The sequence below is a fragment of the Musca autumnalis genome, unplaced genomic scaffold (assembly GCF_047663935.1).
Source record: "Musca autumnalis isolate F117 unplaced genomic scaffold, ASM4766393v1 scaffold_5, whole genome shotgun sequence".
In the NCBI taxonomy this organism is placed as follows: Eukaryota; Metazoa; Arthropoda; class Insecta; order Diptera; family Muscidae; genus Musca; species Musca autumnalis.
The window spans coordinates 169201401-169229372 of NW_027412088.1; the positions used below are offsets into that span (position 1 = coordinate 169201401).

Genomic DNA, 27972 nt, shown 5'->3' on the forward strand with positions numbered 1-27972 from the left:
GTGTTTGTGTTGATGTTTGTTTGTTGATTTATGTTTGTTCCCCTATCCCCTTTATTGTGCTTCCCCTTGGACTGATGGTGCCAGGGTTGGGACCGACCTGAGATTGGGCTCCCATGAGCTAGCTGGACTCCCCCACCACAGTGCCGTATAAGGCGGAACATAACAATATGGCGCCCAAATCAAAATGATTTAAAATTCTAATTTTTTGTGCAATAATACCATAGCACTATGATTGAAATAGACCAAAATTAAAATAGATAAAACAACAAATATCGCATTTTTATATCATGCAAATATTGCAACCACAATTTCTTGATCGAAAATGTGTCTAATGTGCAATATTTAGCTTTAAGATTAAAAATTAGGATATTTGTTGCAATATTATCATAGGGTCAAGTGCAATAGCTCTTGTTCGTCTAAAGTAACAAATGTTGTATTGTTTAATGACCTGTGCCGTGTATGTTTTATATGTATATTTGTCTTAAGTAGAGTCAATAGTCTTTTTAGAGAACATAGGGAAAATGTGCAGTAGCTTTCGCGATGATGAATATCGCAGAATGCATTACACGAAATACCCGAATATGAGATCTGTTTTCTTCTTTATGTAGTAGAAAATTGCCGTAGTGTTTACTCTAAATGTATGTATTTGTTCACTAATATTATTGTAGTTCCTATCTATCGATGCACCGTGACAACCTACTAGGACACAGAATTTCTGGATAATAAAAAAATTAATAAATAAAACCACACACTTGTTCTCACCAAGCAATGAAATACATCCTACATCCTCTGAAATATTTATGTTATTGGAAACCGTTAACAATTCTTTGATACATTTTATTGTTTGAGTTTATGTCTTTGTGTCAATTTAGTTTGTTATAATTATTGTTTTATTAGTTAATTTAATTATTAGTTAGATAAATATTTTTCGTAGAATCCTAAATTATATTTTACCAAAATTTTTCTTAAGTTATACGATTTTTTTATTTCTGATTGACTTCGCAAATTGGTTTGTTGGTTATTTTAACCCTTATATCTGATGAGTGAATATTCGGCTGGGATAAGATATAGCAAAAGAAAAAGATTATTAGCTTTCGATAATAGTAGGTTTTTCTCACCAACGCCTAAACCCAAGAACAAGAAGAAAAGAAGGGGAGAAACAATGGATAACGGAGACACCACTTTTCGGGACTTGTCAGGTACCATAAACGGTCCTAATCCCAGTACAAGTGCAAGTGCCCGACTACCCATTGATGCTCAGAACCAACCAATACCAGCTTATTCATATCATGATGTAGATCAACAACTGGTTAGGGATATGGTCGAAGAAAGTATAAGCGATGCTCGAAACAGTATTAGATCGTTGGTGCAGGAGAGTGTTACTCAAGAAATGGCTAAAGTTCATTCGGCAATTCAATCCCTGAATGTGGCCATCGCCAGATTAGCCGTGGACCGTACTAATACTGATCGAAACTCAAATACACAACCACCTCCAACAACTAACCCTATGCCACAACCCCCTCCAACAACTAACCCAATGCCACCACCACCAAGCGCCCAGAGGGTAGACAATACTAATAGGAATCGAAATAACAATGTCGCATCTAACTATACAGGATATGTTCAACCAATTAAAATCGAAAGATTCGGTCTAAATTTCTCCGGGAGACCAAATAGTTTAGAAGTTGAAGATTTTATCTACCGGTTGGAATACTTCCAAAAACACTACAGGTTATCTTGGGAGGAAATTTTGAATGAGTTTCATATCTTACTGTCCGGACCTGCACACGACTGGTTCTGGCTTGAACAAAGAAAAAATAACATCTCCGACTGGGACTCTTTGAAGTATGGGCTGACCGAGAGGTTTAAGACGAGACGGACGTGTTTCGAGGCCATGAGAGACCTTTTGGAACGTAAGCAACAACCTGGAGAATCAATAGATGCTTTCTTTCAAGATGTGAATTTGATGCGCTCTAAATTAGAAAAACCGGTTTCAGACTATGAAATGATTTCGTTAGTAAAGAAAAATTTGCGAAAAAACTTGTCGAGTATAGTCTATGCCATGCCAGTAGGATCATTGGAACAGTTGAGAATTGAGTGCCTAGAAATAGAGAGAACTTTCTTCCGGCGTGAGAATTCGGCACCGCAACCTCCACCGATGAACAGACAAATTCGTGTCAATGCACTCCAAGAAGAAGAAGCAGATGTTTCAGATTTTAATAGATTCGAAGATTCAGAACAAGTAGTCGAAATAGCGGCAATAAATAGTCCAATGGTTTGCTGGAATTGCCAACAACCCGGACACATTTTTAGGGAATGTACTTCTTCTCAGCGTAATTATTTCTGTTTCAAGTGTGGTAAACCAAACACAATAACACCCAAGTGTGATAAGTGTGCCTCGGGAAACGGTCGAAAGAACGGGGTTGCAGCGGGGAACCATCGTTCCAAAGAACAACCGAAGGTAGCGAACCCGCCAAAAAATTAAGGAATGAGGAAATCAAACAAAATGATTACTCTTCCATACGACATTATCTACCTTTGGATATGAGGCAGCAAAATTATGATATGGTAAAAGCAAAAATTTTTAACAGCAAGTATGAAAATGAATGTTTACAGAAACCCAAAAAGATCATAAACATAAGTAAGAAAGAAGAAAAAACTAAACAAAGAATAATCAAATTAAGACAAAATCAAAAAGAAAATAGAATGCGCAAAAAAATTATATGCGAAGCTATTACTCGATTCCAGGATATAAAAGATCCCAGACCATATGTTTCAATTAAATTAAACGGTAAGGAGCTAAAGGGACTTTTAGACTCGGGGGCTACCGTAAGTCTTTTAGGAAAGCAGTGCCGAGAGATAGTAGAAGAACTAGATCTGGAAATTCTACCTTACATCTCGAACATTAGCACCGCGTCAGGACAAAGACACAGAATCTTGGGCAAAATCATAGTAAGCATAGAATATCAAGATCAAATTAAAGAAATAAGTTTATATTTATGCCCCGATCTACAACAAGAACTTTACTTGGGAGCTGATTTCTGGAGATTATTCGGAATTGCCCCAGAAATTTTCCCCGTTGAAGAAGTAAATTTAGATCTCCAAATAAAAATCCATGGCAACTCTAGTAACGAAAATCCGAAAATGCATGAATTGACTGAAGTCCAAAAGAAAAAACTGGAAGATATTGTGAAAAGATTCCCTACATTTGAACAGAATGGTTTAGGATGCACAAAGATTGAGAAACACGCTATAAAATTGGTCGAAGGTGCAAACCCGGTTAAAGACAAACACTATCCCTTATCGCCGGCCGTACAGGACATAGTGTACAAAGAAATCGACAACATGCTCGCATTGAATGTCATTGAGGAGAGTGACTCACCTTGGAGCAACCGTACGACTGTTGTCAGAAAACCCGGCAAAAACAGGTTTTGCCTTGATGCACGAAAACTAAATGCACTCACTGTAAAGGATGCGTATCCTTTACAGAACATAGATGGGATACTTAGCCGAATTGACCAAACACACTACATTAGCAGCGTCGACCTGAAATATGCGTTCTGGCAAATAGAGCTAGAAGAAGATGCCAGACCATATACTGCCTTTACAGTACCAGGTCGACCGCTCTACCAATTTCGCGTCATGCCATTCGGTCTATGTAATGCGGCACAACGTCTGTGCCGCTTAATGGATAAAGTCATACCTGGGCGACTTAAGTCCAATGTTTTTATATATTTGGATGACCTCCTGATTATATCTGAGGATTTCGATACACATTTGCGTTTGTTAAACGAGGTAGCGGAGTGTCTACAAAAGGCAAACTTAACCATTGGTTTAAAAAAATCTTTGTTTTGCTTCAAGGAATTAAAATACCTTGGCTTTATAATTGGAAACGGATGCCTGAAAACCGATCCAGAAAAAGTCAGCGCAATCCAAAAGATACCTGTGCCAAAAACCCCGAGAGAGGTGAGAAGCTTTTTGGGAACCGCCGGCTGGTACCGACGGTTCATCAAGAACTTTGCGTCAATATCAGCCGCACTTACAGACACCCTGAAAAAAGGACAAAAATTCACGATCAGCCCCGCAGCCATGGAATCATTCACCACTTTAAAGAAAGCGCTAACGTCAGCACCAGTCCTCCGTCACCCCGATTTTCAACGTGAATTTTTTATTCAATGCGACGCATCGGATTATGGGATTGGCGCGGTATTATTTCAAAAGGACGATTGTGGAGGGGAAAACCCAATCGCCTTTTATTCACAAAAATTGAACGCCTGTCAACGGAATTATTCCGTGACCGAAAAAGAATGTTTGGCAGCCGTACTGGCCGTGAAGAGATTCCGACCGTACGTTGAGATGATGAAATTCACTATAATCACCGATCACGCTAGCCTGAAATGGCTCATGTCATTGAAGGATCTGAGTGGGAGACTGGCGCGCTGGTCTTTACAGCTCCAAGCGTTTGACTTTTCCATTGAACATCGTAAGGGTTCGGAAAATATAGTGGCGGATACGTTATCCAGAATGCCCAGCGACTCCGAAATCGTGATCGAAGAAATCAGTGAGGAAGATATTTTGGGTTTTGAAACCACAGCGTTCGAAAGTGAGGAGTATTTGGAACTAAGAGACACCATAAGCCAAAACCAAGAAATTTTACCAGATCTCAAAGTCCAAGATGGCAAAGTTTATATAAGAGCAAAACAATTCGATCCTGAAACTACCGAATTCGAGTGGAAATTGTGGATACCACAAGAAATAACATGCGCAATGATTGAAAAAGCTCATAACTATGCGGAATCGGTTCATGAAGGTATAAACAAAACCCTACAAAGATTGAAAACATTTTACTATTGGCCCAAAATGGTGTCGCAGGTTAGGCAATACATTGGGAATTGTCAAACCTGCAAAGAAACAAAACCAGCGAACCAAAATATGAGACCGGAAATTGGCAATGAAGTGGTGACTGAAAGACCATTTCAGAAATTATATATTGATTTCCTTGGGAAATACCCAAGATCAAAAAAAGGGAATGCGTATATTTTTATAGTGATGGATCATTTTACAAAATTTATATTCCTACACGCAATGAAGGAAGCGACGTCACAAAATGTTATAAAGTTTTTAGAAAATCATGTATTCCACACATTCGGCGTGCCCGAAATAATACACAGTGACAACGGCAAACAATTCGTTTCAAAATCATTCGAGGAAATGGTCAAAAACTATAAGATTAACCACCTGACAACAGCCTACTACTCTCCTCAATCCAATGCGTCCGAGCGAGTAAACCAGTCGGTACTGGCGGCGATAAGGTCATATGTGGAGAAAGATCACCGTGACTGGGATCTGTACCTCTCAGAAATTGAACAGGCCCTGCGAACCTCAGTGCATGCAGCTACGGGGGTAAATCCTTTTTTTGCCTTATTCGGCTATAATATGTTTACTAGCGGGGCAGATTACAAACTAGCAAAACGACTTAAATCCCTAACCGACCACCAGATTGTGCAATTGAATAAAAATGAACAATTTGAATTGATGAGAGAAAAGATAAAGGACAACATGCACCGCGCATACCAAAACAGCGCAAAACGTTATAACCATAAAGCAAGAGTTGTAAATTTCCGACCGGGACAGGAGGTATACAGAAGGAATCACATGCTATCCGATTTCAAAAATAATATTAATTCCAAATTTTGTAAGAAATTCCTCAAATGCCGAATAGTTAAACCGATCGGGAACAACATGTATAGTTTAGAAACACTTCAAGGTAAACCACTAGGAAATTTCCATGCAAAGGATATAAAAATATAATAAAGGCAATAATTCTGTGATATAGAAATGTAAGTGCAATATAAGTTAAGAAAAATTAGTGTTCGTGAACGTCCTGTTTTTCTTTTACCTATTTGCATTTATATTTTGATTATTATTACAAATTATTAATATTTTTGATTATACACTTTGCTAGGCTAGGAAATTTCTTTGTTTACCAAGTTTGCGAAACAACAGCAATAATTCTGTGATATAGAAATGTAAGTGCAATATAGTTTAAGAAAAATTAGTGTTTGTGAACGTCCAGTTTTTCTTTTACATTTTGCAATTATATTTTTATATTATTATTAGAAATTATTGACTGCCTTGATATATAGCTATACCTGTTTAGAGTAAGAAATGTTCATGAGTGCCCGGCTTGTGAGACGACAGGGCGTGGGAGTTCCCCACGTTGGGATTAAAAAAAGGAATCCGACATACAAATAAATTTCAAAGATAAGACAAAGCTTATTTTTTATTTAATCGGAAGAAAAATATGTTGTACACTTTCATGAAAACTATAAGGATGATTGGGATAAGTTGGAACAAACCCATTTAAAACACAATACCCATTTAAAACACAATACCCCTTTAAAACACAACACCCATTTAAAATATCTTCAGTTCCCCGTCCAAATCAAATTTATTAAATCATCCAATAAGTTCAGTATTAAACGGTTAAATGAAGAAAATGGTATAAATAAATAAAATAAATATAATATAAATATATAGCATAAAAAGTAAAAGTGTATAAATATTCGCCTTAATAAGGTAAAAACAAATATAAAATAAAATTATTATTTATAAAGAAACGATAAAGCAATATGAGGTTGAGCATGTTGAAGAAAATATTCGACTGCTTGTTCTTCTGTTGAACGGATTTTTTTTTGCACAGTGTGTGTCTGGTATTGTAACCAAAATAATATAGCATGCGATAAAATTTGGTAAAAACTATGCTCTGATATCTTCAGTGATTATCCTAATCCAAATTACATCATATTAATTAGTATCAGCCGTAGCGATAATTTAATACATATCTGGTATTAATTGCCCACTAGATTTTACTTAAATCAGTATTAAAAACTATTATATGAAAGCCTCCAACCTCATATGAGTTAATCACTCAATCAAATCTATTTGTCACATACTATCACGACACTTGAATAGGTTACTGTAATTTTAATCGCATGCGAGAAAAAGTCGCACACCACTGGTGTCTACCTTTGCACATAGCCTAACACCCACAAAAGTAAACACACAAATTAATTCTTTGCTGAACGTAAATCTTTTACCTACAGCACACACTCAACCGCATAATGACCTAGCACCCACAAACGTAAACACACAAATTTGTTCTTGGCTGAACGCAAATCTTTTAAATATAGCACACATTCCCCCCTCATGATAGCCTAGCGCAAGCATAAACACACAAATTGTTTCTTTGCTGAACACACATCTTTTATAGCACACACTCAACCGCATAAGGACCACTGGACACAAAAAAATAAAAACAAACGTACCTGGATTGGTTCAGCACATCCACTAAATGTTCAAATCCCCTTCTATCAAATTCACTTGCTCCATGCATTTGTGTGTTACAGCCAATTTTCATATCTGCGTACAATGTTCTTGATGTAGTTCACCGGCATATACTGCATATCATACAGCGACAATAACGAATGTCAAACTACCTGTAAATAAAAACACACAAAAAATTAGTAAAATGGTCATAGAATCGATGAGTTTTTTTTGTAATTATGTTTTGAAAGGTAACACAATTTCTTCACTAAATGTACCCATGGCTGATCATTTATCAAATTTAACAAAATTTAACTAATTTTCGCTGAACCACCTTTTGTTGTCGTTTGTAGAGCAGGCAAATCTATGCAAATTTTCCTCCAAAATGTATAATTCGTTGTACGTGATTGGACGACACACAAATGTATAAATGGATTGAACTGAACCATATACAAATGACCATACCTATGAATATGAAGTTTTCATTTCTATACGTAGAACCGCACAATGATCTTTCACCAAAAACACAAATCGCTTTAAAATCACTAACACTCACCTCCTGTCCATCCATAATCTTTCACACCATTCAGTGGGTATCATTCCATACTTCTCCACGGCAAGAAATGTTAGGGAAACTCCATGGCGTTATCCACACACCGTGGATTGATTATGTGTGCTCATAAACACAGGCCGGCTGATGATAATAAACAGCAACAAGATTTCCAATACACCAAGCAGGTACATAACACCACATTTTTTAGTGGGAATCACTCGTGTATATTGGTCATGTGTTGTAGAGGAAAATAGACAGAATGCCGGTTGGTACCTGAAAGAAAAAAATGGACACGTTAGAAATAGTAGGAATGCATAAAAAAAGAACGAATACCTGTGTAAAAATCCATTGATTCAAATCTGAGAGGGCACATAATAACAGAGAGGCAAAATCACTGGTCAAACCCCAAAATTAAGCGGACAGACGGCAGGTACCGGACAGAGTGAAATGTGTGATCCTTGTGGCTTAATTCCCTGTGGTGTTTTTAACAAGTTATTCCAGCGTTGGGTTATGGTGGACATATCCGTATTAGCAAAGACATTGCGCTCTCCAATATCCTATAGCAATTGGATAAATGCATTACAATGCTATCCACCATCCACTCTGCAAATAAAAATAAATCATTAATAACAATAATTCATAATTATTGCAAAAAAATACTTACTATAACCTTAAAATAGTCCGTCTTCCATTGATTAGAAGTGTGCGGCTTTTACATTCTACTTGAATAGAGTAGGTGATGTGTGGTGTGTGTATATTCTAACTTGGGCGGAATAATGCAGTCGACTGCAGGTAGGCATGAGTGTGAATGAGATGACAGCGGCACGTTCATGTGAATGAAGTGTGTGTTTGTATGTGAACTACTCCGTTAGAACAAACGTACACACAAAACTTGAGAAATTATGTATTCATGTAACGCCGAGTTTCGCTAGATGAAAACGTGGTTACGCACACACACGCACACATACATTTATCATGCGTATTATTGAGACACCGCAAAAAAATGCTTTCACAGCAAAAATGTCAATGAGGTTTCTGAAAAGAAAAAAGGAATGGGGGTTAGGTAAGATTAATATTAATTGTTAATTTAGGGTTTTGGGTATGCTTACCGGTTTGATTTGCCGCAACGATTATTCATTCAATGTGAAGGCCAAACGACAAAAATCGCTTGGCGTAGGTAGGCAACAAATATTCCATTAAACTACAGACAGGCTGTTTTATGAACGCTCACCGAATAGGTAACAAAAAAATAAATTCCACGCACATCACAATTTTCGGCGAAGCACTTGAAAATCGTGATGTTTTGTTGCGTGTGGATGCTAGTGCTTAATTTTTTTTTGTACAAAAAGAAAGCCAGCAGAAAATTAAACACAGCCGAAGCACCAGACGATCAACCAAAAAAGTAAACGGAAATGCAGTATGGCATGATAAGGTGATGCCATGTTAGGGTTGAGTTTTGAGGGACGGTACTTGAAGAGGGACGTCTGGCAAAAATACAACCCTGTAGTGACTGTAGGGTTTAGTAGAACAGGTGGCAAAAGGTAAATAAATAAAGTTGGAAAAATGTGGGAAAATTAATGAACATCTTCTGATGGCGTCTTTTTTCCCATATATAAAGGACAAAACGACCAAAATCGCCATTATAAGAAAAGTGGTGCGCTCTTAAAACTGGTTGTCCTTAGTGTCCCAATTTATTAAAAATACCAATATTCAAGTTAATCAAAATAAAGACATTAAAATAATTTTTATTTAAAAGTCAAAATAGTTGTGGTTCTTGTGTTAACAGTTGTTATGTTTGATTGTATTAAACAAATAAGTAAGTTCACATTTTTGACGGGTTGATGTTTCGGCTTTACTACAATTGTGCCAAATTTTTTTTAAAGAAAGTACATCAATCAGCGAGACACAACACTGGCCTTCTCGACATCAAGTGGGGGAGGTCAGATTAAATTTTAAGGATCCGTCCTGCAATATTGGTTCTGAGCCTCAAAAATCCGTATAAAAGTCCTTTTGCTTTAATGGGAGCCGAAGAGATTGAGGATGTGATGGATGACTTGTAATCCGACCCATTTAGATGTGGCAATTTAATATATTGATGAAAATGCCGAGGTTATCCTGGAAAGACAGAAATGAAACTTATTAAGTATTTTGGATAGTCCAGGTAACAAAGAGAAATTTGAATGCTCACCATATAAAAATTATCCTTGCCGTGATTTATTTAAATTGATGACCAAAAATTGCCAAAATGGCGCATGAGCGCGATGATCATTAAATATTTGAGCCCCACTGAAAATAGAAAAATATATTGAATAACGTAAATTAAATTTAACGCAAACTTTTATGAAATTTTTAAACGTATAACAGAAAAAAATTATTAACTATTCTTTATGCATGTTATTGTGTTATAATATAAGTTGTGTTGTCCTATAGTTTTTAATTTAGTGCATAAGTTTAAAATTTGTGAGGATTAATAATACCAATGTTCTTTTGAACAAAACGTGAGTGTAGGGTTGCCTCATTTTTACAGCTAGATTTTTATTGGTGATTATTTTTATGGACCGTAAGTGAGAAGTCCAAACCTATCTAACCGAGCTCGTTTAGGCAGAAGAGTAAAATATATAATTGGCCTCAATTGGCGAAGTAATCTAGTGTGAATTCCTTTGGTAATCCGAGTCATTGACTCACATTAAATTCTCTAGTTGGTATTGGTAATCCCAGGGATGCCAAAAAAAATGTCGACAATGTCAATAAATTTTTATGTATGAACTTTGAAATTTGAATATGTCTTGTTGAAACTTTTTGTAAAAGAGGAAGGTAGGGTGTAATTGCGAGGTAAGTGTGTGTGGAAAAAGGGGCCCTTAAAATATGATTATGAAAATTGGAATCTAAGGGTCAAGGTTGGGCGGGCTCTTGTGTGGGTACAATTAACATCAAGTACCTTTGTCACCGGTGCATTTAGTGTTTGTGTTGATGTTTGTTTGTTGATTTATGTTTGTTCCCCTATCCCCTTTATTGTGCTTCCCCTTGGACTGATGGTGCCAGGGTTGGGACCGACCTGAGATTGGGCTCCCATGAGCTAGCTGGACTCCCCCACCACAGTGCCGTATAAGGCGGAACATAACAGGGAGAAGTGACAACTCATATGTAAAAAACATATCGTGTAAAGTACCCATTACTTGTGTTCAGAAAAAAAGACTGCGACTATAGGGATCAAAAAATTGGCTTGCTTGGCTAGGGATCTTTAAGCGTGTGCTTCCAAAATGTATCGAGCGCAGTGCATTTTCATAACTCCGTGTGGACTGCATCGAAAGATGTATTGAAATCATAACTCTGCATTGCACTACTTCCAAACTTTTTTGCTGGGTAGTACGGTTACACTAGAGCTGGCAAAAAATCGATGGCACTATCGATAAAATCGATTGTTTTTTAAAAATTAAATATCGATAGATCGTTTTGCCTATCGATATTATCGGATCAAAAACCCCCAACCCAAAACTCATTAAAATAAATAGAAATTTCGCTGCTTTTCAGTTTTGTATGTGTGAGAAAATAAGCCCGTAGTCACACATACATATTTTTCGGAAAGGTAAAATGTATTTTTTTAATATTTTTATATGATAAAAGCAATTTTTTTATTCTCCTTTGCATTTCTGTGAACTACTTGTGCAAAATGTCAAGAAAAGCATTGACATTTCCGCCATTTTCATCTCCAAATTAATGGTGTTAAAAGAATACCGATAATATCGATAGTAATCGATATTTTAAACTATTATATCGAAAATATCTAATGTTGGGAATATCGATGGTTTGCCAGCTCTAGGTTACACTAGAGTTTAACCCACTTCGAGAGGATTTATTTGAGGTTTGCGCTATGGAATTGACATTTAAATCCAAACCCACTGGGTTAATCCGGTTAAGTGTAACCGGGGTATTAATTCAATATGTCAAAATGTTTGTTTACGTTTTCATACAATTTATTCACAATAACAAAAATTTTGACAGATTGAAACCAATCAATTTCATCATGACCATGGTGTAATAAAGTAGAGGTAGGCCAGGCATGAAAATCGCTGAAAAATACAACCCTGTAGCCATGGCTTATAAAGGTAGATGTATATGCATAGTTAGTCGGTTTTACAAAAAACATATGAAATTTAGAACTTCACTGTTTATTTTAAAAGTAGAGTAAAAATAAAAATTACTTCAGTTATGCTCCAGAATATTATTGCTAGAAATGTGTTCCAAAAATAGCAAAAGTTGTACCCAAAACTTAAGACAGCGAAAACAAAATTCCCATATTTTTTGGATTTTTTTGCACAAATACCGAATACAACACTGTATTTTTGGTGGATTTTTGCCGGATTTAAAATAAACCCAGTCGTGAGTGGATTTAATTTTTGTATGGCAAATCTGGTCAGATTTGACCAGATTAAGCAATAAATCCTCATGAAGTGGCATGGTAGAACAAATACAAGGTAAAGTTAATACTACAACAAATACAACTCAAACAACAACCACAAAGGAATTTGTTTTTGTTTGTAAACCTTAGTGTCAACGTAAATGTAAACAAAACAAGGAAATGTCTATAAATTATTGGAATTTAAAAAACTAATATTTTTTCACATTTGATTGAATATTTTGGAAAACATGAATGAAAACTCGTTAAATTTTCAATTTGAATGTTTCCATATCATTCCACTAAATGCATAATTTCTCGCAGAAAGTAGAATACTTGCAAAAATGTTTCGGGTCGCTGGAAATTCATAGAAAAAGGAGAAGCTGTTTCAATGTTTTGTTTTAGAAATCAAAGAAGCACATGTTTATTAGGGCTTTATTCCTTTCAAGTTTAACAAAATACCACACATATTAACAAATATTGTACCGCCTCTATAAGCGATGTTTTAGTGTGCGGCATGTCGTTCGGACCTGGAGGAGGTTACATGTCAATGATATGAAGCCGTCTTTATGGGAAATAGTTTTTTTTTTCTGATGAATAAATTTGTTCTTCAAAAATATATATCCCTAATATACATCGAACATAGAAATAAATACATAAAATGTCGAATGGAATTTGACACTAACACTACAAACCAGTTCAGTCAGCTGGGTATTGCTGCTACCTTTTCTTGTTCTACCATGATGAAGTGGGTTAACCCGGAAAAAAGCTGTAGTGTAACCGTGCTATTAATGCATATTAAAAAATCAACAATTTTATTTAACGACGCGAATACGGCGACATTTCAGCTAGAAATATTACAATATTTGTAATTTTTCCGTTCCCGTACTTTTAGAACAAATTTCAAAAAAGTCAGTACTTGACAAATCGTTCATTCGCAAGTATTACTGCATATTAAAAAATCAACAATTGTCCTTGTTTTAAATTTTAAGATATAAGCTTTGTTCCAGAACTAAAAAGTTTTTACAATTTTTACGACTTTTACACATTTTACCAGAAAACCCGTTCCCGTACACAAAAAAGTTGTAAAATGTTCACTTCTCTTTAAAAAAAAAAAATGGCGCCGAATGACGCTCTCTTTAAAAACTTTTTACTCGACAAATTTGAGCGTGTAAAAAATAGTAACATGGATGCCGGCGTCTGATTGGCTGGTACGCCGACTTTGACATTTGTTCCAGCTTTTTCTGGATTTGCAAAGAGGCTCTGGCATTCCCTTATAATTTGACATTTGGGGAAGCAAGCAAAGCAAGCGACGATTGATTCTGTTCTGGCCTTAGAAGCCTTTTTAGACTAGCACATTATAGCTGTGTTCCAGAACTAAAAAGTTTTTACAATTTTTACGACTTTTACACATTTTACTCGAAAAGGCGTTCCCGTACACAAAAAAGTTGTAAAATGTTCGCTTCTCTTTAAACAAAAATGGCGCTGAATGACGCTCTCTTTAAAAACTTTTTACACGACAAATTTGGGCGAGTAAAAAAATAGTAACATGGTTGCCGGCGTCTGATTGGCTGATACGCCGACTTTGACATTTGTTTTAGTCTTTTTGACGTATTTTCCATTTTTCCGTTCCCGAACTATTTCAAAAAACTTGTGTGTGAGAACAAATTTTTTGCAGTTCTCTCTTTTACGAGTTTTACCATTAAAAAGTACGGGAACGAAGCTTATATGATTTCGTTTTACGAAATCCTAAAAATAAATGAAGTTTATTTACGTTTACACAACAGACATACACAATAATTTTTATTCGGACGAAAATACACAAATGTTTATCAAATAATTTGACTTAATTAAAAAACAAAAAACATAATTTTTGCACGTTTTTTAACCCTTTATTTTCACTTTTCTTATTGTTTGAGTATTTTTGTGTTTCAGCATCATACAACAACAACATAAAACAGTTGCATTTTTCAGTAGTTGATGACAAAAAACAGGGTTGCATATAATAATATGGTGTTTTCGTGCGTTGTTTAGAATAAATGACGTAGCCATCGTCATTTATTTTTGTATGGTAAATGATGAAAAATGTTGACTGTTTTAAATACATAAATAAAAATAAATAAATGTTGACTGTTTTAGCAAATAAATGAAGCAACAGCTCTAAAACCTCATATTTGTGCTAATGTAAAAACTCTATAATTGTGCCTTGGTTGTGTTCAAACGCCGCCAGTACCAACAATTACCACCCACAATTTCACTGTCCTCCTATTCCTTCATTCGTAAAAATTTCACTGTCCTCCTATTCCTTCATTCGTAAAAATTTCTTGTCCTCCTATTCCTTCATTCGCCAGCCAGTTGCGATTACCAAGTACTCGGTGGGAGAAAGAAAAGAAGAAAACAAGAAGAAGAGACTACCTACTACCTGATGACAAAAACATAAACAAAACAAAAATTGTAATTTTTTTATTAGTCGGTTTGTTTGTCGTTAGTAAAGACGTGCGGCGGATGTCGCGGATGTAAAACAAAATCGAAAATAAATTTATAACAAGATTTAACAATAAAATTTCATGAATTTATTAATAAATAAGAAATCCATAAAAAGAGAGAAAAGAAAATTGTGAGAGAGCCGAGAGCCATAGAAAAGGAAACGCATCAAATTGCGTTTCAATTGTTGTTATTGTTTTTGGTTGAAAGTGAATTGAAATAAAAAAAGATTTGTTTAGTGAATTGAATTTTGGTACTGCTCAATTAAAAGATTACAAATAGAAGAGACAGGATTTTACAAGAAAATTATATTTGCATTTACAATTATCGTGTGTGTGAAAATTGTCTTTGCGTGCTGTGGTAAGTTGTTTCCAGACATTTTTTAAATCATCATGCATTTTTTCCCAGAGATTGTAGTACAATTGTGATACATTGATTTTGTGACTGTGTGTGTTTTATTGCCGCATTTGATTGCATTTTCTTATTTCTCATATCCCTGCAAACATTTTCAATCGCCTAAAGATATATCGCGATTTTTTGTGAAGGTCAATTTGATCGCGGAAGAGCTCGCCTGAAACTCTTCTGAGAATCCCCGTCCGGATGGCGATTCTCGAGGAAGAATCCCAGAATACTCATATGGAAGATCTTTAGGAAGATCGAAATATAAAGAAAAATTAAAAAAGAATAGAATAGATTCAAAAGAGTATTATATCGATCGATAAGAAAAAATGTAAACAATTGTCAAATGATCGCTTTTGGGAATAACAGAAGATTCATCTTTTCAAACAATCTTCCAAAAATTCATAAAATGTTGGCAGGGTTGATTGCATTTTCTTATTTCTTACATATTGAAACGTTGTGTTGCTTGTTGTGTGCACGTTTTTATGGAATTTTCAAGTGGCTCCCATCCATTTTTACTGGTCAGTGAAATAATCATGACCATAAATAATATAAGGTTGGTGTACGTAGCTGCAAATTCTTACCACATGAAATAATATTGAAACTAAAAGTCGCTGCACCAAGTTATTGGAACCGAAAACATTTTATGTCCCGTCCAAGCGAACAATGTGATGCAAAACTAGTTCAAGTCTCAGGGTATCATGGACAAGTCGTTAAAAATCATAGATTTTATAAACAAAATTGTCATTTTTTTGTAATTTTAGAATATTTTTAGAAAATTTTAGTCAATTTAAGGCACCATATGTTGTTTATCGAGGAGGATAATTCTTATACTTTGGATAATTAGAGTTAATATCACAAAATTCTCAAAATAGTTATGACGGAGGTTCGGAGCAATGAAGGACGAACAATCTTTTTGAAGGACTATCAGATAAATGAAAGGTTTATTTTCTTGCAATTATTAGAGATATTTAATGACTATTTATGTTTTTCTAGGTCTATTTGTGCATTTTTTTAACAAAAGTTCAAATTTTCGCTTACGAGCAGTTTAAGGGCTGTTCGAGGAATGTTTTGAAAATGTTCTTTCAAGGTAGTCCAGTCCTTGTGATTTTATTACAATAATATATTTTTTTTCGAGGGCAAGTCCTGACGATACAAATAAAAAAAAAAAAAAATAAAATACTTCGTGGCCAACAAAAATGGGTGGTTGGCATGATAATTATCGAAAGAAACGACTTCCAAATTATGTAGTTCTATCTTTTAGAACTACTTCTCCGCAAATTTATTTCGAATGTTCATTGCAGACATTTGTTTCACTTTCCCATATTAAGACATCATTTATCGTCGTCATATAACCACTAAATGTATCAATTGATTGAGGTTTTTCACTGTGGTTTGCCAACATTGTTTTGAATACCGATAAGCTAATAATATTGGCACCTTGCCTTTGTCTAAGTTCTAGCTATTTCGCCTCTCTCTTTTTAATACCATAACCTTACCAAATGTTTAAATACTTTGTGTTTTGAATTCCTTATCGCAACACATGTTAAAAACACATTTGCAAATGAAACCATTGCTTTAATTTGTTAATTATGCAATTTTCAAGTCTTTATTTGAGTTTCTTATCTCAAAAATTGTTATATATACAAGATGAGAAACTAATTCTAGAAGATAATGAGGTAAATGAATAAGAACATGATTTATTAGCAACAAAAACCGTGATGTTAAAGGACAACGTTTAAACAAATCATGGGGAAATTTCATAAAACTATCATTAATCCTTATAATGAAGACCTGCAAGTGGATGGTTCATTAACACAAATGGAAATTCCATTATCATTAATAACAATCTCGCAAAGTATTTAATATCTTTGTAATATTTAACCTCTGGGATATTCCTTAAACAGATTATCTAATGATATGCAAGCAAATTTGTTGTTCAAAATCAAAACTACTTTATTCAAATTTATGATTTTCTGCTCTATTTATCTTGTGCAATTACAAAAATTACCATGAAACTACCTGTGTGAAGTAACACACCTGCAGGTCATAAACGGTAAGGTTGCATTGAAAATCTTTAGCAGGTATAAATACGTAATCTAATTAATATTTTACTGGATATAACTTCCATGACAATAGAAATCTGGGCTAATTATTACATGAAAATACATGAACAAATCCACATCATCTCTAGTCAGTTTAAAGGGATTACATTTTGGAAAAAACTTTAACAAACAAGCTGGAAATCTGAAACGAGGAAAAGAGAAATAGAATTTTATGGAATCAGTAATCATGAGCATTTTAGATTATTATTTTGCAACAAGCCCCTTTAGAGTTGTTTGTGTTTATAGTTAGTTAGCTTGGCCAAACTTTGCGCGTTTTAGTATGTCGCAGGTTAACTGTCAATTTAGTCAATTTTGGGCGTATATGTATATCCCTCTTTCTATCGTTGTGAATGGTACTTCCAGAACTACTGATGATAAACATTTCAAGAAGATTCGAATGAAATCTATAAACTAGATTAGATAATATCAACCCCTGCGGCTATTTTAATATCGAGATCTGTATCATTCCGTACACATTGGTTTTTTTTATACCCTCAGCATTTATGCTAACGAGGGTATATACACTTTCTTACAGGAAAAATTTGCCGAAATAATGGTTTTAGACCCCAAGTATGTTTGGACGAAATGTGTTTCAGACAATTTGAGCAATGTCCGTCCGTCTGTCTGTCTGGCTGGAGCGCACGATAACTCTCTAACCGATCAACCGATTGGGTCGAAAATTTGGCTTTCGTAATATTTTGTCCAAACTTAGTTTAAGTTCGAAGATGGGTTATATCGGTCCACTCCTTCCGGTACCTCCCCCACAAAAGTTCGAAAATATTCGGAAAATTTGTACGTACGATAACTCTTGATGGGAGTAACCGATTTGGTCCATACTTTGCAAATCGTGAAATGTCTACCAAACTTAGATGACCAAATTTAATGAGGTTCCAATATAGACTCAATCGGTCCACTCCTTCGGGTACCTCCCACACAAATCTTCGGATAAGTTCAGTTTAGGACCTGCTCTCGAATTGCTTTGATTTTTGTTTTAGCAACTTGTATTCACTGCCCCCCATACGACGGTACAAGTTTCATCAGGGGCAAGTCCATACATCCTGAGAAAATAGCCTGAAAGTTGCAAAAAAAACCCTATAACACCGTGTGAGGTGGTTGGAGCGCAAGATAACACTCGAACGGATCTGCCGATTCGGGCCAAATTTTGGCCTTAGTAATATTTTGTCCAAACATAGTTTAAGTTCAGAGATAAGCCATATCGGTCCACTCCTTCAGGTACCTCCTCCACAAAAGTTCAAAAATGTTCTGAAAAATTGTCCGTACGGTAACTCTTGAAGGGAGTGGCCGAATTGGTCCATACTTTACACATCCTAATATATCTACCAGATATAGATCAGGTTCAAATATGGACTATATTTGTCCACTCTATCCGGTACCTCCCACAAAAAATTTGGGATAAGTTCAGTTAAAGACCTGCTATCGTATCCCTTTAATTTTTGTTGAAGAAACTGGCATTCGCTGCCTCAATTAAAATGGTAAAAGTTTTTTCAGGGGCAAGTCCATACATCTTGAGCAAACAGCCCGAAGGGCGTAAAAAACCCCCAATGGAACCATATGTAGTGGCTGGAGAACCACTTCGATAATGGTCAATGTCGATCCATTCCTTTAAGTATCTCCTACGCAAAACTTTTGATTTTTAATTCTAATAAATATTTTTGTCGGTTTATACACCCAAAATTTAAAAAAAAACCCTAAATACATACGTTTTTTGGGAAAAAAATTGTTTCAATATACCCAGGCTGAAGGTATATCTCTGTCGGCAAAGCCGACTGATACATTTTTACTTGTTTAGATTTTCTTTTACTTCCAAGTTGGGAAATGTTGTACTAATTGTGTCCATAATGAATTTGGAGGAAGCTGATTGAGATTGGCTGGACATTTTGGGCTCATTTCCAATAAGACTTGGTAGATATTCCATTGTTTCAGTCTCTTTCACATCTTCACATAGACTGCAGTACTCAATGTTTTTGTCCTCTCACTTGTCATAAATCAAGAAAGTCCAGTAAAGACCCGTCCATCAATTCTAATCTTTGACTTGCTAAGCGAGAGAAGGCACATAGTTAGTTCTACGTCCTCAGATTGCCGGTTAGATTGTCTGTGATGCCTTTCATCCAGGTCTTCCAGATCTTTACGACTTTTTCCACTTAGAACTTATTGAATTGTGGAGGAAGAAACGAAGCGGTGGCTTGCCACAGTCGTCAACCTGAACCTCAGAAAACTGGGGAAACTGGGGAAAATTTGTACCTCAGAAAACTGGGGAAACTGGGGAAAATTTGTACGTACGATAACTCTTGATGGGAGTAACCGATTAGGTCCATACTTTGCAAATCGTGAAATGTCTAACAAACTTAGATGACCAAATTTAATGAGGTTCCAATATAGACTCAATCGGTCCACTCCTTCGGGTACCTCCCACACAAATCTTCGGATAAGTTCAGTTTAGGACCTGCTCTCGAATTGCTTTGATTTTTGTTTTAGCAACTTGTATTCACTGCCCCCCATACGACGGTACAAGTTTCATCAGGGGCAAGTCCATACATCCTGAGAAAATAGCCTGAAAGTTGCAAAAAAAAAACCCTATAACACCGTGTGAGGTGGTTGGAGCGCAAGATAACACTCGAACGGATCTGCCGATTCGGGCCAAATTTTGGCCTTAGTAATATTTTGTCCAAACATAGTTTAAGTTCAGAGATAAGCCATATCGGTCCACTCCTTCAGGTACCTCCCCCACAAAAGTTCAAAAATGTTCTGAAAAATTGTCCGTACGGTAACTCTTGAACGGAGTGGCCGAATTGGTCCATACTTTACACATCCTAATATATCTACCAGATATAGATCAGGTTCAAATATGGACTATATTTGTCCACTCCATCCGGTACCTCCCACACAAAATTTGGGATAAGTTCACTTAAAGACCTGCTATCTTATCCCTTTAATTTTTGTTGAAGAAACTTGCATTCGCTGCCTCAATTAAAATGGTAAAAGTTTTTTCAGGGGCAAGTACATACATCTTGAGCAAACAGCCCGAAGGGTGTAAAAAACCCCCATGGCGCCATATGTAGTGGCTGGAGAACCACTTCCATAATGGTCAATGTTGATCCATTCCTTTAAGTATCTCCTACGCAAAACTTTTGATTTTTAATCCTAATAAATATTTTTGTTGGTTTATACGCCCAAAATTTTTAAAACCCCCTAAATACATACGTTTTTTGGGAAAAAAATGTTTCAATATAAACAGGCTAAGGGTATATCTTTGTCGGCAAAGCCGACTGATACTTTTTTACTTGTTCAGATTTTGTTTTACTTCCAAGGTGAGAAATTCTGTACTAATTGTGTCCATAATGAAATTGGAGGAAGCTGATTGAGATTGGCTGGGTATTTTGTGGCTCATTTTCAATGAGACTTGGCAGATATTCGATTGTTTCAGTCATTTCACAACTTCACATAGACTGCAGTACTCAATGTTTTTGTCCTCTCACTTGTCATAAATCAAGAAAGTCCAGTAAAGACCCGTCCATCAATTCTGATCTTTGACTTGCTAAGCGAGAGAAGGCACGTAGTTCTACGCCGTCAGATTGCCGGTTAGATTGCCCTCGATGCCTTCCATCCAGGTCTTCAAGATTTTTGCGGGTTTATCCAAGTAGAACTTATTGAATTTGTCGAGGAAGAAGCGAAGTGGCGGCTTGCCACAGTCGTCAACCTGAACGTCAGAAAACTGGGGAAACTCGTCTTGCTAGTATCAACTGTCTCATTTCTATCAACGCTACAGTGCCATGATACACAACAAAGTTTAACAACAATATCAACATTTTTTAAGATACTCCTATAATTTTAAGATTTAATGGAGTCCGACCCTAATGCCTTTAGAGCAATCTGGCTATCCACATATACTGTGGAGGAGTGGCCCTGATTATTGGGATATTTTGCGGCATATATCTCAGGGATTAATGGTTCCCTTGGCAAAAAACATATACCCCCATTATTACAAGTCTTCTTTTGTTATTTATTGGATTTTTCGAACAGATTTAAAGGATTCCGGTTAACTTAAAATTAAAAGTGATCATTAAATTTGAAGAAGGACCTTCTTAACATTGAATTTTAATGTGTAAATTATATCTTGAAGTCCTCCAAATTGCTTTATTTTGCTATTTTAAATCCATCCAATAGTAAAAGGCAACATTTAATAATGGCCCCTAATGTAATAATCTCAATGACTAACCGCTATTAAAAATGCTACACAAGTGGCCTTAAATTGGATTAAAGAGCAAAAGTGTTGAATCTTTTGTGGAGGAGGAGTGAACCGACATAATCCATCCAAATTTTGGCAGTCATTTCTTTCGAAAGTTGTCGCAAATCATTTTATTTTGTTACCGTAGGATATTTAAGTGCTTTTGGGACATTATGTCAGGAAGCATGGGCCTGTTCCCTAAAAACATTTTATCGCTGTAATCAGAACAACATTTACTACCTACCTACCTGAAATTTTCACAACGATCCTCGAACTGCCCTTAAACTGCACTTAAGTAAAAATTGTCAACTTTTGTGAGGGAGGTTAGTTAGGATTTGTCGGACATAGTCCATCTTTGAACTTGAAATATTAAGATGTGCAAACCAATTCTTTCGAAAGGTACCCGAAGATGTTAGTTATCCGACAAAGGGGACTCAATGTATGTACGTTTGCAAGAAATTTTAGGTTGTGTAAAGTTTCGGACAAATTAGATACTCAATTTGCAAGTTTTTGTGCGCATCATTTATTTTAGTTCATGACGGAAGTTTTTTGGGTCTATTATCTCATGACGTAAAAAAATTGTATCGTCGTAATAGTAGCCATGAAGACAATTTAAAAACGATTCAAAAGCTAGCTATACGTTTGCGAAAAAATTTCAAATGTTGTGTGGGAATTACACGAATCTTATCTAGGTCTGAAAATATATTCTCATGTGCAAATATTGGATCAAATCGATTACTCATTCTTAGAATGTCGGAATGATTTTTTAGGGGTTATAAACTTGCCCCGAAAAAAATGTACAGTCGTAAAAGGGGTCGCGAGGACAACCTGCTGGAAAAATTCATCATCGAATTTGATCTAAGTTCAGACATAAATCGGTGGATTCGTTGGAGAGTTATCGTGAGAACCAGTGAGCCAGACAGACAGACCCGATTGACCCGAAAGCATAGTCTTTCGTCCAGCGTTGCCAACCCAGCATCAAAACTATGCTTCAAGGCAGGTTTCCTTCTGCTACAGCAGCAGACAGACGGACAGGGCTAAATCAACGGGGTTGTGTGTCCAGCTTATCACAATTATCTGTTCATTCGGCTTCTAGTTGACTAAGTAAATTGCCTGTGAGGAATAGGATGAACCATCAAAGACATCAAGAACAAGTAAAAAACTATCAGTCAGCTTTGCCGACAGAGATATACCCTCAGCCTGTGTATATTGAAACAATTTTTTAAAAAATTTGGGCGTTTGAACCGACAGAAATGTTGATTAGGACTTAAGATCCATGCCATAGGGGTTTTTACACCCTTCGGGCTGTTTGCTCAAGAAGTATGGACTTGCCCCTGAAAAAAACTTTTACCATCGTAATTGAGGCAGCGAATGCAAGCTGCTTCAACAAAAATCAAAGTGATTCGATATCAGGTTTTAAAATGAACTTATCCGAAATTTGTGTGGGAGGTACCGGATGGAGTGGACAAATATAGTCCATATTTGAACCTGATCTATATCTGGTAGATATATTAGGATGTGTAAAGTATGGACCAATTCGGCCACTCCCTACAAGAGTTACCGTAGGAACAATTTTCCGAACATTTTTGAACTTTTGTGGGGGAGGTTCCTGAAGGAGTTAACCGATATGGCTTATCTTCGAACTTAAACTATGTTTGGACAAAATATTACTAAGGCCAAATTTTGGACCGAATCGGAAGATCCGTTCGGGAGTTATCTTGCACTCCAACTACTACACACGGTGTCATAGGGGTTTCTTGTAACTTTCAGGCTATTTTCTCAGGAAGTATGGACTTGCCGCTAATGAAGCTTGTACCGTCGTATTGGGGGCAGTGAATACAAGTTGCTAAAACAAAAATCAAAGCGATTCGAGAGATGGCCCTAAACTGAACTTTTCCGAAATTTTGTGTGGGAGGTACCCGAAGGAGTGGGCCGATTGAGTCCATATTAAAACCTTATCTAAGTCAGGCACAAATTTCACGATGTGCAAAGTATGGACCAAATCGGTTACTCCCTTCAAGAGTTATCGTGCGCACAAATTTTCCGAACATTTTTGAACTTTTGTGTGGGAGGTACCGGAAGGAGTGGACCGATATAGCCCATCTTCGAACTTAAACTAAGTTTGGGCAAAATATTACGAAAGCCATACCAAAATCAAAATATTTTGCAACATGTCAGCACGTATCAACTAAGAATTCTTCGAATTCTATGAGTTGAAAAGAAAAAATATAATAATATAAAATAATATTTGTATTACTCCCATTAGACATTTGGGTAAAAGGGGTCATTTGCGCGTTGCCCGTGCCTGCGTGCCACCAGAAATGTCTGCAGAGGATGTCGGTCTGGAGCTGGTCTCTTCGAAATCAAGAAAATTGGTAATGAGAACTTCCCAAACAAATGCAAGGATCCCAAGGCTACCAATTTCGTTTCTGATGGTAGTCACAAATGGCTTTGTAAGAACTTTTGACTCGCACCTGCTGTCGCCGAAGCTTTGGACATAATTTCCTTGTACTTTAGCGCAAAACTGCGGATCGGTTCATCCCTTCGAGAGTTATCGTGCGCTTCAGCCATCCAGACAGACAGACGGACGGACATTGCTCAATCGACTCCAAATTGTCTGAAACACATTTCGTCCAAACATACTTGGGTTCTAAAACCATTATTTCGATGAGGCACATTTTGCCCGTATGAAAGTGTATGTACCCTCGTTAGCATAAATGCTGAGGGTATAAAAACTTATTATTATGGTCATTTGGGCAGCTTTTTCAGATGAAGGAGATGTATCATGGTCTTTTTATCCAGGCTACTAAATGTTGAAATGTTGTTTGTAGTTTGCAAGGTTTTTACTTCTTCTTCCTCTTTTTTCGCTTCTCTCCTTGACGAGCATAGGGCCTCAAGAGGTTTCTGAAACACTGTCTAAATATTAAGTGCTACCTTGGTATATGACTGTGATCTCCTGGGAGATTAATATTTCTTTTGGTTGTTTCTTTCATTCATGCGCGTAATGGGTTCACCCACTGCCATTCCTCAAGTACTTCTAGTTGGCTCTTACCGATATTTTGGTGGTCTTACCGACCATGGATAGGTCGCCAAAGTTTCATTTGGGCGGAAAGAAGTCACCAAGTCTCAAGTAGAGGATTGGATATGCTAAAAAGGTATTATTCGTATCCACATCACACTTCCGATTTCCCACAAGGTTTTTACCAGTGTTGGTTATTTTGGTTCCCTACAGATTTGAATTAAAATGAACTAATACCATTCTTATCTGTCAGCCGGGAATAATTTCCATAATATCAAAATGTGGGTTAAATTCACTCACTATTACAAAAATATCAGCAGAAGGAGCCTTGCATTATGCATATTAATATGTATGTATCACTTTTCTGTTGTCACAGTATTGCTTCTTTTATAACAATTTCCGCAGTAACTAATGTAAAAAAGGTTCGATCTCTAGACCTTTTGCAGTCTCTGCCCATTTTCAGATCAGCTAAAAACAGACAGACACTTCAACACAAGTCATCTATTTATTGAGTCTCCCTCTGCAAAATATTGTTTTTCATTTATTACAAAAAGTCTTCCACTGTGTTATCACTCCGTCACTATGTATATTTTCAATGTCTATTTTTAGCTCTTCACCTATTTTCTTTATTCCACTCATTCAGTCAGTCATTCATTCATTCATGTGTGTGGGATAATAACAACTTGAACATTGTGTTTTCGTTGTTGTTTTTCCCTACATTTAACTTTGTAGCAATGTTTTTCCCTTGCCATGGAATAGCTTAGTGGGCTAGCAAGTCGCGACACCAATAAAATTTGCTTGCTTGTGTATTTCGAAGAGTTTCAGGTTCGAAACTCAAGAGCAACAAATGAATAATATGTTACTTTGCATGCAATGTTAGATATTGATAGGGTTGTGTGATCTGATGTGATTTACTTGTGGTAAAATAAAAACACATCAACCAGACAGCTTAACATTGAGACATTTTGTTCAAATACAATTTGTACTCAAGAATTCAAAGAAAAAGCTGTTAGATTATACTCGTAAGTATTGACTCAGTTTGTTGAAATATAACGATCAAAATACCACGTTATAGGTCTAAACTCCCTGAGTTACAAGAACTTTTTTTGAAATTTATTAAAAATAGGTGGTTTCTTACGAGTTGGAATGGTGTAATTGAGATGTGTTATTTTTTTAGAAGCCTTTGCTATGCCAATGAGGGTTTTTAATGTTTTCCCCATAAAAAAGTTAGAGCAAATAATTTTGTGTTAGATGTATGGCCAGGCCACTTAAGATGTTGTTTATCTAATAATTTCTTTACCATCAATTGTCAAAGACACTTATTAAGGCGAGAAAGAAAATAGAAATATATAATCCTTAAGGCACGGCCACCTTGGGCAAATACTTGTCAAAAAGTGTCAAATATTTATTTGCCACAGTGCTACCATCAAGTATTAATCAAAGGCAAACAAGAAGGCAGGTGATTTTAGAAAAACAAAAATATATACCCGCAAACATTTGACCAATGCGCATTCGGAACGGGCCTAATGTGAAGAAAAAATCAACTCTGTATGACATTCACACTTATTTTTTACGAACGGAGGACTTTGTTAAGATTAACGGTTAACGAGCCAAAATCTAAAACAGGCCACAAAAAACTACTTATTTATATAATCGTAAGTTTATATTGTACTGGATTTAGCAAATCTGGTGGTTTTAAATAAAGTGGGTTAAACCCCACAAGAAGCTCCAATGTAAACATTCTTTTACATTTATTTCTATTCCTCTTTCTCACTAAAAAGATCCCGATTTACTAACTACTCCAATTTCAAATTCCATCACCATCATTAAATTTAACGTAAAACGGAAGTTGTTGCGGTCTCTTTTGAATTTTTACAGCTGTTCATATGACAAACATCATTAACAGAAAAGTTCGTCAACAATTTGTTTATTTTTGTAAGGCGGCTTTATTATCTGAACTTTAACACGTTTTGAACTTCATTTTTTTGAAGCTATGATAGACATGCGCCTATTTACCACCATTGAATACTAATGAGCCAACAAACCCACGTTCAAAGTAACCAGAAGTGACCGCATGCGTCGCCCCCTTGTACTTATGACAGCAAGTAATGCGTAATTACTTCACCATCAAATTTACTATGGAATTCAATAAGTTTTTTTAAACAGCCATTGAACTTTGTTGATTGCGCTGTGACATTAGTTATACAATTTGAAGTCCACCACACAACAGCAACTATTTCAATGTCATGAAGTGTTTGAAGTGTCTTTGAAACTGGTTTTTGTTTTAAGTAGACTTGTATTATTTATACTTGTATTATTCTACGAAAAAAAAATCAATCATAAATGTTTAAATATGTATCTTAAAATAGGACGCATTTATTTTGCTAAGCACGACAAACAGCTCTAATGTGAGCATACTGTAATAGTCGTTATTTGTCGTGTGGGTTGGCCACTTTATTTGGCAATTTCTATACTTCTTAATATTAAAGAACTCCATGCCCTAATGAACTTTATAACATTGTTTCTCTAGAGCACAGCCGACCAAGAAGAGGGCACACAAAATTCTCAATATTTGCAACTTTTGACAGTGTGTTAGTAACGTTGTATGCACGCATGCTGCAAAACAAAAACAAATCAAAACATTTGTGTGCTCTTTCGTTGCGTTCGGGTCGTGTGTGTGTGTGTGAATTGCCGAAAAACTTCGTAACTTTAACAATATCAAAGCACGGCATTGCTCTAGAGTGGCGCGAAAACCGACCTGATTGTTTCTCAATGTAATGTAACTCGATGCCCTAATAAACGCTATGACAACGGTTCTCGAGAGAGGCACTACACACAAAGTGTTTATTGTCACGAAAACAGGCTTTTTATTTATTTATTTTTTTTTTTTCAAACTTTTATCCATAGATTTCTATGCATTATATCTGCATTTGACTTCTTTCGCAATTGTATATAGGTATACATGATTATTATTATTATTGTTATTATTATCCATGAAAAATCTTGGAGGGAGAAGGTCGGTTGACAAGATGGATGAAGATGTGATGCAAAATATAGTAAGCACTTTATTTCCAAAACTCGAGATCACAAGCGATTAAACGAAACCGGAAAACATCGCAAATATACCACTTTTTTCCGCTGAAGAACTACCTACAAACTGCCGCTCGCAGTCTCAAAAACAAGAAAGCACCCGGCCTCGATGGAATACCAGCGGAGGTCATAAAAGCGATAGCGCTATCGCGTCCCGAAGTGTTACTTACTATGTACAATAAGTGCTTAACTGAGGGTATCTTCCCTGACATATGGAAGGTGTAAAAACTGGCCCTAATAACCTAGGGAAAGGATGATCCTTCATCAGCATCATCATATAGGCCATTATGCATGTTGGATACAGCCAAGGGATAGGCAAGTCGACTTTCGATTAATCGATTAGTCGACTTTTTG

At 36.1% G+C, this 27972-nt stretch overlaps 1 protein-coding gene across 1 annotated transcript in view; it reads left to right on the plus strand.

Moving 5' to 3' along the window:
* Window positions 1–14652: 14652 nt before the first annotated feature.
* The window catches only part of gcl (germ cell-less), a 70623-nt gene continuing 57303 nt past the window's right edge, over window positions 14653–27972 (plus strand). Inside the window, exon 1 of the mRNA XM_073991947.1 lies at window positions 14653–15119. The gene's annotated coding sequence lies outside the window, so the exon portion shown is untranslated. The remainder of the gene's footprint in view (window positions 15120–27972) is intronic.